Here is a 16258-nt window from a genome sequence, read left to right as displayed (position 1 = left end):
AAACACCTCACCACCACGAAATTAAAAACACCTCACAGCCATAACACGTAATAAAGACACCTCACCACCACGAAATTAAAAACACCTCACAGCCATAAAACACGGAATAAAAACACCTCACAGCCATAAAACACGTAATAAAAATACCTCATAGCCATAAAACACATCATAAAAACACCTCACAGTCACAAAACACATAATAAAAACACCTCACAGCCACGAAATTGAAAACACCTCACCACCATGAAATTTTAAAAACCTCACAGCCATAAAACACGTATTAAAACACCTCACCACCACGAAATTAAAAACACCTCACAGCCATAAAACAAGTAATAAAAGCACCTCACACCATAAAACACGTAATAAAAACACCTCACCACCACGTAATAAAAACACCTCACAGCCACGAAATTGAAAACACCTCACCACCACAAAATTAAAAACACCTCACATCCATAAAACATGTAATAAAAACAACTCACCATCACGAAATTTAAAAAACCTCACAGCCATAAAACACGTAATAAAAACACCTCACCACCACGACATTAAAAACACCTCACAGCCATAAAACACGTAATAAAAACACCTCACAGCCATAAAACACGTAATAAAAACACATCACAGCCATAAAACACGTAATAAAAACACCTCACAGCCATAAAACACATAATAAAAACACCTCACAGCCACGAAATTAAAACACCTCACAGCCACAAAACACGTAATAAAAACACCTCACCACTACGAAATTAAAAACACCTCACAGCCACGAAATTGAAAACATCTCACCACCCCGAAATTAAAAACACCTCACAGCCATAAAACACGTAATAAAAACACCTCACCACCACGAAATTAAAAACACCTCACAGCCACAAAACACGTAATAAAAACACCTCACAGCCACGAATTTGAAAACACCTCACCACCATGAAATTAAAAACACCTCACAGCCATAAAACACGTAATAAAAACACCTCACCACCACGAAATTGAAAACACCTCACAGCCATAAAACACGTAATAAAAACACCTCACCACCACGAAATTAAAAACACCTCACCACCACAAAATTAAAAACACCTCACAGCCATAAATCACGTAATAAAAACACCTCACCACCACAAAATTAAAAACACCTCACCACCACGAAATTAAAAACACCTCACCACCACAAAATTAAAAACACCTCACCACCACGAAATTGAAAACACATCACCACCAGGAAATTAAAAACACCTCACAGCCACAAAACACGTAATAAAAACACCTCACAGCCACGAAATTGAAAACACCTCACCACCACGAAATTAAAAACACCTCACAGCCATAACACGTAATAAAGACACCTCACCACCACGAAATTAAAAACACCTCACAGCCATAAAACACGGAATAAAAACACCTCACAGCCATAAAACACGTAATAAAAACACCTCATAGCCATAAAACACATTATAAAAACACCTCACAGTCACACAACACATAATAAAAACACCTCACAGCCACGAAATTGAAAACACCTCACCACCATGAAATTTTAAAAACCTCACAGCCATAAAACACGTATTAAAACACCTCATAGCCATAAAACACGTATTAAAAACACTTCACCACCACGTAATAAAAACACCTCACCACCACGAAATTTTAAAAACCTCACAGCCATAAAACACGTAATAAAAACACCTCACCACCACGAAATTAAAAACACCTCACAGCCATAAAACAAGTAATAAAAGTACCTCACACCATAAAACACGTAATAAAAACACCTCACCACCACGTAATAAAAACACCTCACAGCCACGAAATTGAAAACACCTCACCACCACGAAATTAAAATCACCTCACAGCCATAACACGTAATAAAGGCACCTCACCACCACGAAATTAAAAACACCTCACAGCCATAAAACACGGAATAAAAACACCTCACAGCCATAAAACACGTAATAAAAATACCTCATAGCCATAAAACACATCATAAAAACACCTCACAGTCACAAAACACATAATAAAAACACCTCACAGCCACGAAATTGAAAACACCTCACCACCACGAAATTAAAAACACCTCACCACCACAAAATTAAAAACACCTCACCACCACGAAATTGAAAACACATCACCACCAGGAAATTAAAAACACCTCACAGCCACAAAACACGTAATAAAAACACCTCACAACCACGAAATTGAAAACACCTCACCACCACGAAATTAAAAACACCTCACAGCCATAACACGTAATAAAGATACCTCACCACCACGAAATTAAAAACACCTCACAGCCATAAAACACGGAATAAAAACACCTCACAGCCATAAAACACGTAATAAAAACACCTCATAGCCATAAAACACATCATAAAAACACCTCACAGTCACACAACACATAATAAAAACACCTCACAGCCACGAAATTGAAAACACCTCACCACCATGAAATTTTAAAAACCTCACAGCCATAAAACACGTATTAAAACACCTCATAGCCATAAAACACGTATTAAAAACACTTCACCACCACGTAATAACAACACCTCACCACCACGAAATTTAAAAAACCTCACAGCCATAAAACACGTAATAAAAACACCTCACCACCATGAAATTAAAAACACCTCACAGCCATAAAACAAGTAATAAAAGCACCTCACACCATAAAACACGTAATAAAAACACCTCACCACCACGTAATAAAAACACCTCACAGCCACGAAATTGAAAACACCTCACCACCACGAAATTAAAAACACCTCACAGCCATAACACGTAATAAAGACACCTCACCACCACGAAATTAAAAACACCTCACAGCCATAAAACACGGAATAAAAACACCTCACAGCCATAAAACACGTAATAAAAATACCTCATAGCCATACAACACATCATAAAAACACCTCACAGTCACAAAACACATAATAAAAACACCTCACAGCCACGAAATTGAAAACACCTCACCACCATGAAATTTTAAAAACCTCACAGCCATAAAACACGTATTAAAACACCTCACCACCACGAAATTAAAAACACCTCACAGCCATAAAACAATTAATAAAAGCACCTCACACCATAAAACACGTAATAAAAACACCTCACCACCACGTAATAAAAACACCTCACAGCCACGAAATTGAAAACACCTCACCACCACAAAATTAAAAACACCTCACATCCATAAAACACGTAATAAAAACAACTCACCATCACAAAATTTAAAAAACCTCACAGCCATAAAACACGTAATAAAAACACCTCACCACCATGACATTAAAAACACCTCACAGCCATAAAACACGTAATAAAAACACCTCACAGCCATAAAACACGTAATAAAAACACATCACAGCCATAAAACACGTAATAAAAACACCTCACAGCCATAAAACACAAAATAAAAACACCTCACAGCCACGAAATTAAAACACCTCACAGCCACAAAACACGTAATAAAAACACCTCACCACTACGAAATTAAAAACACCTCACAGCCACGAAATTGAAAACATCTCACCACCCCGAAATTAAAAACACCTCACAGCCATAAATCACGTAATAAAAACACCTCACCACCACAAAATTAAAAACACATCACCACCACGAAATTAAAAACACCTCACCACCACAAAATTAAAAACACCTCACCACCACGAAGTTGAAAACACATCACCACCAGGAAATTAAAAACACCTCACAGCCACAAAACACGTAATAAAAACACCTCACAGCCACGAAATTGAAAACACCTCACCACCACGAAATTAAAAACACCTCACAGCCATAACACGTAATAAAGACACCTCACCACCACGAAATTAAAAACACCTCACAGCCATAAAACACGGAATAAAAACCCCTCACAGCCATAAAACACGTAATAAAAACACCTCATAGCCATAAAACACATCATAAAAACACCTCACAGTCACAAAACACATAATAAAAACACCTCACAGCCACGAAATTGAAAACACCTCACCACCATGAAATTTTAAAAACCTCACAGCCACAAAACACGTAATAAAAACACCTCACCACTACGAAATTAAAAACACCTCACAGCCACGAAATTGAAAACATCTCACCACCCCGAAATTAAAAACACCTCACAGCCATAAAACACGTAATAAAAACACCTCACAGCCACGAAATTAAAAACACCTCACAGCCACGAAATTAAAAACACCTCACAGCCATAAAACACGTAATAAAAACACCTCACCACCACAAAATTAAAAACACCTCACAGCCACGAAATTAAAAACACCTCACCACCATAAAATTAAAAACACCTCACAGCCATAAAACACGTAATAAAAACACCTCACAGCCATAAAACACGTAATAAAAACACCTCACCACCACGGAATTAAAAACACCTCACAGCCATAAAACACGTAATAAAAACACCTCACAGCCATAAAAAAAGTTATAAAATCACGTCACAGCCATAAAACACGTAATAAAAACACCTCACCACCACGAAATTAAAAACACCTCACAGCCATAAAACACGCAATAACAACACCTCACCACCACAAAATTAAAAACACCTTACAGCCATAAAACACGCAATAAAAACACCTCACAGCCATAAAACACGTAATAAAAACACCTCATGCCATAAAACACAATAAAAACACCTCACAGCCATAAAACACGAAATAAAAACACCTCACAGCCATAAAACACTTAAGAAAAACACCTCACAGCCATAAAACACGTAATAAAAACACCTCATAGCTATAAAACACATAATAAAAACACCTCACAGTCACAAAACACGTAATAGAAACACCTCACAGCCACGAAATTGAAAACACCTCACCACCATGAAATTAAAAACACCTCACAGCCATAAAACACGTAATAAAAACACCTCACCACCACGAAATTGAAAACACCTCACAGCCATAAAACACGTAATAAAAACACCTCACCACCACGAAATTAAAAACACCTCACCACCACAAAATTAAAACACCTCACAGCCATAAATCACGTAATAAAAACACCTCACCGCCACAAAATTAAAAACACCTCACCACCACGAAATTAAAAACACCTCACCACCACAAAATTAAAAACACCTCACCACCACGAAATTGAAAACACCTCACCACCAGGAAATTAAAAACACCTCACAGCCACAAAACACGTAATAAAAACACCTCACAGCCACGAAATTGAAAACACCTCACCACCACGAAATTAAAAACACCTCACAGCCATAACACGTAATAAAGACACCTCACCACCACGAAATTAAAAACACCTCACAGCCATAAAACACGGAATAAAAACACCTCACAGCCATAAAACACGTAATAAAAACACCCCATAGCCATAAAACACATCATAAAAACACCTCACAGTCACAAAACACATAATAAAAACACCTCACAGCCACGAAATTGAAAACACCTCACCACCATGAAATTTTAAAAACCTCACAGCCATAAAACACGTATTAAAACACCTCATAGCCATAAAACACGTATTAAAAACACTTCACCACCACGTAATAAAAACACCTCACCACCACGAAATATAAAAAACCTCACAGCCATAAAACACGTAATAAAAACACCTCACCACCACGAAATTAAAAACACCTCACAGCCATAAAACAAGTAATAAAAGCACCTCACACCATAAAACACGTAATAAAAACACCTCACCACCACGTAATAAAAACACCTCACAGCCACGAAATTGAAAACACCTCACCACCACAAAATTAAAAACACCTCACATCCATAAAACACGTAATAAAAACAACTCACCATCACGAAATTTAAAAAACCTCACAGCCATAAAACACGTAATAAAAACACCTCACCACCACGAAATTAAAAACACCTCACAGCCATAAAACACGTAATAAAAACACCTCACAGCCATAAAACACGTAATAAAAACACATCACAGCCATAAAACACGTAATAAAAACACCTCACAGCCATAAAACACGTAATAAAAACACCTCACAGCCATAAAAAAAGTTATAAAATCACGTCACAGCCATAAAACACGTAATAAAAACACCTCACCACCACGAAATTAAAAACACCTCACAGCCATAAAACACGCAATAACAACACCTCACCACCACAAAATTAAAAACACCTTACAGCCATAAAACACGCAATAAAAACACCTCACAGCCATAAAACACGTAATAAAAACACCTCATGCCATAAAACACAATAAAAACACCTCACAGCCATAAAACACGAAATAAAAACACCCCACAGCCATAAAACACTTAAGAAAAACACCTCACAGCCATAAAACACGTAATAAAAACACCTCATAGCTATAAAACACATAATAAAAACACCTCACAGTCACAAAACACGTAATAGAAACACCTCACAGCCACGAAATTGAAAACACCTCACCACCATGAAATTAAAAACACCTCACAGCCATAAAACACGTAATAAAAACACCTCACCACCACGAAATTGAAAACACCTCACAGCCATAAAACACGTAATAAAAACACCTCACCACCACGAAATTAAAAACACCTCACCACCACAAAATTAAAACACCTCACAGCCATAAATCACGTAATAAAAACACCTCACCGCCACAAAATTAAAAACACCTCACCACCACGAAATTAAAAACACCTCACCACCACAAAATTAAAAACACCTCACCACCACGAAATTGAAAACACCTCACCACCAGGAAATTAAAAACACCTCACAGCCACAAAACACGTAATAAAAACACCTCACAGCCACGAAATTGAAAACACCTCACCACCACGAAATTAAAAACACCTCACAGCCATAACACGTAATAAAGACACCTCACCACCACGAAATTAAAAACACCTCACAGCCATAAAACACGGAATAAAAACACCTCACAGCCATAAAACACGTAATAAAAACACCTCATAGCCATAAAACACATCATAAAAACACCTCACAGTCACAAAACACATAATAAAAACACCTCACAGCCACGAAATTGAAAACACCTCACCACCATGAAATTTTAAAAACCTCACAGCCATAAAACACATATTAAAACACCTCATAGCCATAAAACACGTATTAAAAACACTTCACCACCACGTAATAAAAACACCTCACCACCACGAAATATAAAAAACCTCACAGCCATAAAACACGTAATAAAAACACCTCACCACCACGAAATTAAAAACACCTCACAGCCATAAAACAAGTAATAAAAGCACCTCACACCATAAAACACGTAATAAAAACACCTCACCACCACGTAATAAAAACACCTCACAGCCACGAAATTGAAAACACCTCACCACCACAAAATTAAAAACACCTCACATCCATAAAACACGTAATAAAAACAACTCACCATCACGAAATTAAAAACACCTCACAGCCATAAAACACGTAATAAAAACACCTCACAGCCATAAAACACGTAATAAAAACACATCACAGCCATAAAACACGTAATAAAAACACCTCACAGCCATAAAACACATAATAAAAACACCTCACAGCCACGAAATTAAAACACCTCACAGCCACAAAACACGTAATAAAAACACCTCACCACTACGAAATTAAAAACACCTCACAGCCACGAAATTGAAAACATCTCACCACCCCGAAATTAAAAACACCTCACAGCCATAAAACACGTAATAAAAACACCTCACAGCCACGAAATTAAAAACACCTCACAGCCACGAAATTAAAAACACCTCACAGCCATAAAACACGTAATAAAAACACCTCACAACCACAAAATTAAAAACACCTCACAGCCACGAAATTAAAAACACCTCACCACCATAAAATTAAAAACACCTCACAGCCATAAAACACGTAATAAAAACACCTCACAGCCATAAAACACGTAATAAAAACACCTCACCACCACGGAATTAAAAACACCTCACAGCCATAAAACACGTAATAAAAACACCTCACCACCACGAAATTAAAAACACCTCACAGCCATAAAACACGCAATAACAACACCTCACCACCACAAAATTAAAAACACCTTACAGCCATAAAACACGCAATAAAAACACCTCACAGCCATAAAACACGTAATAAAAACACCTCATGCCATAAAACACAATAAAAACACCTCACAGCCATAAAACACGAAATAAAAACACCTCACAGCCATAAAACACTTAAGAAAAACACCTCACAGCCATAAAACACGTAATAAAAACACCTCATAGCTATAAAACACATAATAAAAACACCTCACAGCCACAAAACACGTAATAGAAACACCTCACAGCCACGAAATTGAAAACACCTCACCACCATGAAATTAAAAACACCTCACAGCCATAACACGTAATAAAAACACCTCACCACCACAAAATTGAAAACACCTCACAGCCATAAAACACGTAATAAAAACACCTCACAGCCATAAAACACGTAATAAAAACACCTCATAGCCATAAAACACATCATAAAAACACCTCACAGTCACACAACACATAAACACCTCACAGCCACGAAATTGAAAACACCTCACCACCATGAAATTTTAAAAACCTCACAGCCATAAAACACGTATTAAAACACCTCATAGCCATAAAACACGTATTAAAAACACTTCACAACCACGTAATAAAAACACCTCACCACCACGAAATTTAAAAAACCTCACAGCCATAAAACACGTAATAAAAACACCTCACCACCACGAAATTAAAAACACCTCACAGCCATAAAACAAGTAATAAAAGCACCTCACACCATAAAACACGTAATAAAAACACCTCACCACCACGTAATAAAAACACCTCACAGCCACGAAATTGAAAACACCTCACCACCACGAAATTAAAAACACCTCACAGCCATAACACGTAATAAAGACACCTCACCACCACGAAATTAAAAACACCTCACAGCCATAAAACACGGAATAAAAACACCTCACAGCCATAAAACACGTAATAAAAATACCTCATAGCCATAAAACACATCATAAAAACACCTCACAGTCACAAAACACATAATAAAAACACCTCACAGCCACGAAATTGAAAACACCTCACCACCACGAAATTAAAAACACCTCACCACCACAAAATTAAAAACACCTCACCACCACGAAATTGAAAACACATCACCACCAGGAAATTAAAAACACCTCACAGCCACAAAACACGTAATAAAAACACCTCACAGCCACGAAATTGAAAACACCTCACCACCACGAAATTAAAAACACCTCACAGCCATAACACGTAATAAAGACACCTCACCACCACGAAATTAAAAACACCTCACAGCCATAAAACACGGAATAAAAACACCTCACAGCCATAAAACACGTAATAAAAACACCTCATAGCCATAAAACACATCATAAAAACACCTCACAGTCACACAACACATAATAAAAACACCTCACAGCCACGAAATTGAAAACACCTCACCACCATGAAATTTTAAAAACCTCACAGCCATAAAACACGTATTAAAACACCTCATAGCCATAAAACACGTTTTAAAAACACTTCACCACCACGTAATAAAAACACCTCACCACCACGAAATTTAAAAAACCTCACAGCCATAAAACACGTAATAAAAACACCTCACCACCACGAAATTAAAAACACCTCACAGCCATAAAACAAGTAATAAAAGCACCTCACACCATAAAACACGTAATAAAAACAACTCACCACCACGTAATAAAAACACCTCACAGCCACGAAATTGAAAACACCTCACCACCACGAAATTAAAAACACCTCACAGCCATAACACGTAATAAAGACACCTCACCACCACGAAATTAAAAACACCTCACAGCCATAAAACACGGAATAAAAACACCTCACAGCCATAAAACACGTAATAAAAATACCTCATAGCCATAAAACGCATCATAAAAACACCTCACAGTCACAAAACACATAATAAAAACACCTCACAGCCACGAAATTGAAAACACCTCACCACCATGAAATTTTTAAAACCTCACAGCCATAAAACACGTATTAAAACACCTCACCACCACGAAATTAAAAACACCTCACAGCCATAAAACAAGTAATAAAAGCACCTCACACCATAAAACACGTAATAAAAACACCTCACCACCACGTAATAAAAACACCTCACAGCCACGAAATTGAAAACACCTCACCACCACAAAATTAAAAACACCTCACATCCATAAAACACGTAATAAAAACAACTCACCATCACGAAATTAAAAAAACCTCACAGCCATAAAACACGTAATAAAAACACCTCACCACCACGACATTAAAAACACCTCACAGCCATAAAACACGTAATAAAAACACCTCACAGCCATAAAACACGTAATAAAAACACATCACAGCCATAAAACACGTAATAAAAACACCTCACAGCCATAAAACACATAATAAAAACACCTCACAGCCACGAAATTAAAACACCTCAAAGCCACAAAACACGTAATAAAAACACCTCACCACTACGAAATTAAAAACACCTCACAGCCACGAAATTGAAAACATCTCACCACCCCGAAATTAAAAACACCTCACAGCCATAAAACACGTAATAAAAACACCTCACCACCACGAAATTAAAAACACCTCACAGCCACAAAACACGTAATAAAAACACCTCACAGCCACGAATTTGAAAACACCTCACCACCATGAAATTAAAAACACCTCACAGCCATAAAACACGTAATAAAAACACCTCACCACCACGAAATTGAAAACACCTCACAGCCATAAAACACGTAATAAAAACACCTCACCACCACGAAATTAAAAACACCTCACCACCACAAAATTAAAAACACCTCACAGCCATAAATCACGTAATAAAAACACCTCACCACCACAAAATTAAAAACACCTCACCACCACGAAATTAAAAACACCTCACCACCACAAAATTAAAAACACCTCACCACCACGAAATTGAAAACACATCACCACCAGGAAATTAAAAACACCTCACAGCCACAAAACACGTAATAAAAACACCTCACAGCCACGAAATTGAAAACACCTCACCACCACGAAATTAAAAACACCTCACAGCCATAACACGTAATAAAGACACCTCACCACCACGAAATTAAAAACACCTCACAGCCATAAAACACGGAATAAAAACACCTCACAGCCATAAAACACGTAATAAAAACACCTCATAGCCATAAAACACATTATAAAAACACCTCACAGTCACACAACACATAATAAAAACACCTCACAGCCACGAAATTGAAAACACCTCACCACCATGAAATTTTAAAAACCTCACAGCCATAAAACACGTATTAAAACACCTCATAGCCATAAAACACGTATTAAAAACACTTCACCACCACGTAATAAAAACACCTCACCACCACGAAATTTTAAAAACCTCACAGCCATAAAACACGTAATAAAAACACCTCACCACCACGAAATTAAAAACACCTCACAGCCATAAAACAAGTAATAAAAGTACCTCACACCATAAAACACGTAATAAAAACACCTCACCACCACGTAATAAAAACACCTCACAGCCACGAAATTGAAAACACCTCACCACCACGAAATTAAAATCACCTCACAGCCATAACACGTAATAAAGACACCTCACCACCACGAAATTAAAAACACCTCACAGCCATAAAACACGGAATAAAAACACCTCACAGCCATAAAACACGTAATAAAAATACCTCATAGCCATAAAACACATCATAAAAACACCTCACAGTCACAAAACACATAATAAAAACACCTCACAGCCACGAAATTGAAAACACCTCACCACCACGAAATTAAAAACACCTCACCACCACAAAATTAAAAACACCTCACCACCACGAAATTGAAAACACATCACCACCAGGAAATTAAAAACACCTCACAGCCACAAAACACGTAATAAAAACACCTCACAGCCACGAAATTGAAAACACCTCACCACCACGAAATTAAAAACACCTCACAGCCATAACACGTAATAAAGACACCTCACCACCACGAAATTAAAAACACCTCACAGCCATAAAACACGGAATAAAAACACCTCACAGCCATAAAACACGTAATAAAAACACCTCATAGCCATAAAACACATCATAAAAACATCTCACAGTCACACAACACATAATAAAAACACCTCACAGCCACGAAATTGAAAACACCTCACCACCATGAAATTTTAAAAACCTCACAGCCATAAAACACGTATTAAAACACCTCATAGCCATAAAACACGTATTAAAAACACTTCACCACCACGTAATAACAACACCTCACCACCACGAAATTTAAAAAACCTCACAGCCATAAAACACGTAATAAAAACACCTCACCACCACGAAATTAAAAACACCTCACAGCCATAAAACAAGTAATAAAAGCACCTCACACCATAAAACACGTAATAAAAACACCTCACCACCACGTAATAAAAACACCTCACAGCCACGAAATTGAAAACACCTCACCACCACGAAATTAAAAACACCTCACAGCCATAACACGTAATAAAGACACCTCACCACCACGAAATTAAAAACACCTCACAGCCATAAAACACGGAATAAAAACACCTCACAGCCATAAAACAAGAAATAAAAATACCTCATAGCCATAAAACACATCATAAAAACACCTCACAGTCACAAAACACATAATAAAAACACCTCACAGCCACGAAATTGAAAACACCTCACCACCATGAAATTTTTAAAACCTCACAGCCATAAAACACGTATTAAAACACCTCACCACCACGAAATTAAAAACACCTCACAGCCATAAAACAATTAATAAAAGCACCTCACACCATAAAACACGTAATAAAAACACCTCACCACCACGTAATAAAAACACCTCACAGCCACGAAATTGAAAACACCTCACCACCACAAAATTAAAAACACCTCACATCCATAAAACACGTAATAAAAACAACTCACCATCACGAAATTAAAAAAACCTCACAGCCATAAAACACGTAATAAAAACACCTCACCACCATGACATTAAAAACACCTCACAGCCATAAAACACGTAATAAAAACACCTCACAGCCATAAAACACGTAATAAAAACACATCACAGCCATAAAACACGTAATAAAAACACCTCACAGCCATAAAACACAAAATAAAAACACCTCACAGCCACGAAATTAAAACACCTCACAGCCACAAAACACGTAATAAAAACACCTCACCACTACGAAATTAAAAACACCTCACAGCCACGAAATTGAAAACATCTCACCACCCCGAAATTAAAAACACCTCACAGCCATAAATCACGTAATAAAAACACCTCACCACCACAAAATTAAAAACACCTCACCACCACGAAATTAAAAACACCTCACCACCACAAAATTAAAAACACCTCACCACCACGAAATTGAAAACACATCACCACCAGGAAATTAAAAACACCTCACAGCCACAAAACACGTAATAAAAACACCTCACAGCCACGAAATTGAAAACACCTCACCACCACGAAATTAAAAACACCTCACAGCCATAACACGTAATAAAGACACCTCACCACCACGAAATTAAAAACACCTCACAGCCATAAAACACGGAATAAAAACCCCTCACAGCCATAAAACACGTAATAAAAACACCTCATAGCCATAAAACACATCATAAAAACACCTCACAGTCACAAAACACATAATAAAAACACCTCACAGCCACGAAATTGAAAACACCTCACCACCATGAAATTTTAAAAACCTCACAGCCATAAAACACGTATTAAAACACCTCACCACCACGAAATTAAAAACACCTCACAGCCATAAAACAAGTAATAAAAGCACCTCACACCATAAAACACGTAATAAAAACACCTCACCACCACGTAATAAAAACACCTCACAGCCACGAAATTGAAAACACCTCACCACCACAAAATTAAAAACACCTCACATCCATAAAACACGTAATAAAAACAACTCACCATCACGAAATTTAAAAAACCTCACAGCCATAAAACACGTAATAAAAACACCTCACCACCACGAAATTAAAAACACCTCACAGCCATAAAACACGTAATAAAAACACCTCATGCCATAAAACACAATAAAAACACCTCACAGCCATAAAACACGAAATAAAAACACCTCACAGCCATAAAACACTTAAGAAAAACACCTCACAGCCATAAAACACGTAATAAAAACACCTCATAGCTATAAAACACATAATAAAAACACCTCACAGCCACAAAACACGTAATAGAAACACCTCACAGCCACGAAATTGAAAACACCTCACCACCATGAAATTAAAAACACCTCACAGCCATAACACGTAATAAAAACACCTCACCACCACGAAATTGAAAACACCTCACAGCCATAAAACACGTAATAAAAACACCTCACAGCCATAAAACACGTAATAAAAACACCTCATAGCCATAAAACACATCATAAAAACACCTCACAGTCACACAACACATAAACACCTCACAGCCACGAAATTGAAAACACCTCACCACCATGAAATTTTAAAAACCTCACAGCCATAAAACACGTATTAAAACACCTCATAGCCATAAAACACGTATTAAAAACACTTCACAACCACGTAATAAAAACACCTCACCACCACGAAATTTAAAAAACCTCACAGCCATAAAACACGTAATAAAAACACCTCACCACCACGAAATTAAAAACACCTCACAGCCATAAAACAAGTAATAAAAGCACCTCACACCATAAAACACGTAATAAAAACACCTCACCACCACGTAATAAAAACACCTCACAGCCACGAAATTGAAAACACCTCACCACCACGAAATTAAAAACACCTCACAGCCATAACACGTAATAAAGACACCTCACCACCACGAAATTAAAAACACCTCACAGCCATAAAACACGGAATAAAAACACCTCACAGCCATAAAACACGTAATAAAAATACCTCATAGCCATAAAACACATCATAAAAACACCTCACAGTCACAAAACACATAATAAAAACACCTCACAGCCACGAAATTGAAAACACCTCACCACCACGAAATTAAAAACACCTCACCACCACAAAATTAAAAACACCTCACCACCACGAAATTGAAAACACATCACCACCAGGAAATTAAAAACACCTCACAGCCACAAAACACGTAATAAAAACACCTCACAGCCACGAAATTGAAAACACCTCACCACCACGAAATTAAAAACACCTCACAGCCATAACACGTAATAAAGACACCTCACCACCACAAAATTAAAAACACCTCACAGCCATAAAACACGGAATAAAAACACCTCACAGCCATAAAACACGTAATAAAAACACCTCATAGCCATAAAACACATCATAAAAACACCTCACAGTCACACAACACATAATAAAAACACCTCACAGCCACGAAATTGAAAACACCTCACCACCATGAAATTTTAAAAACCTCACAGCCATAAAACACGTATTAAAACACCTCATAGCCATAAAACACGTATTAAAAACACTTCACCACCACGTAATAAAAACACCTCACCACCACGAAATTAAAAAAACCTCACAGCCATAAAACACGTAATAAAAACACCTCACCACCACGAAATTAAAAACACCTCACAGCCATAAAACAAGTAATAAAAGCACCTCACACCATAAAACACGTAATAAAAACACCTCACCACCACGTAATAAAAACACCTCACAGCCACGAAATTGAAAACACCTCACCACCACGAAATTAAAAACACCTCACAGCCATAACACGTAATAAAGACACCTCACCACCACGAAATTAAAAACACCTCACAGCCATAAAACACGGAATAAAAACACCTCACAGCCATAAAACACGTAATAAAAATACCTCATAGCCATAAAACACATCATAAAAACACCTCACAGTCACAAAACACATAATAAAAACACCTCACAGCCACGAAATTGAAAACACCTCACCACCATGAAATTTTAAAAACCTCACAGCCATAAAACACGTATTAAAACACCTCACCACCACGAAATTAAAAACACCTCACAGCCATAAAACAAGTAATAAAAGCACCTCACACCATAAAACACGTAATAAAAACACCTCACCACCACGTAATAAAAACACCTCACAGCCACGAAATTGAAAACACCTCACCACCACAAAATTAAAAACACCTCACATCCATAAAACACGTAATAAAAACAACTCACCATCACGAAATTAAAAAAACCTCACAGCCATAAAACACGTAAT

Source organism: Myxine glutinosa, chromosome 7 (assembly GCF_964187855.1).
Source record: "Myxine glutinosa chromosome 7, kmMyxGlut1.1, whole genome shotgun sequence".
NCBI lineage: Eukaryota > Metazoa > Chordata > Myxini > Myxiniformes > Myxinidae > Myxine > Myxine glutinosa.
Note: the sequence above shows the minus strand (reverse complement) of the source record.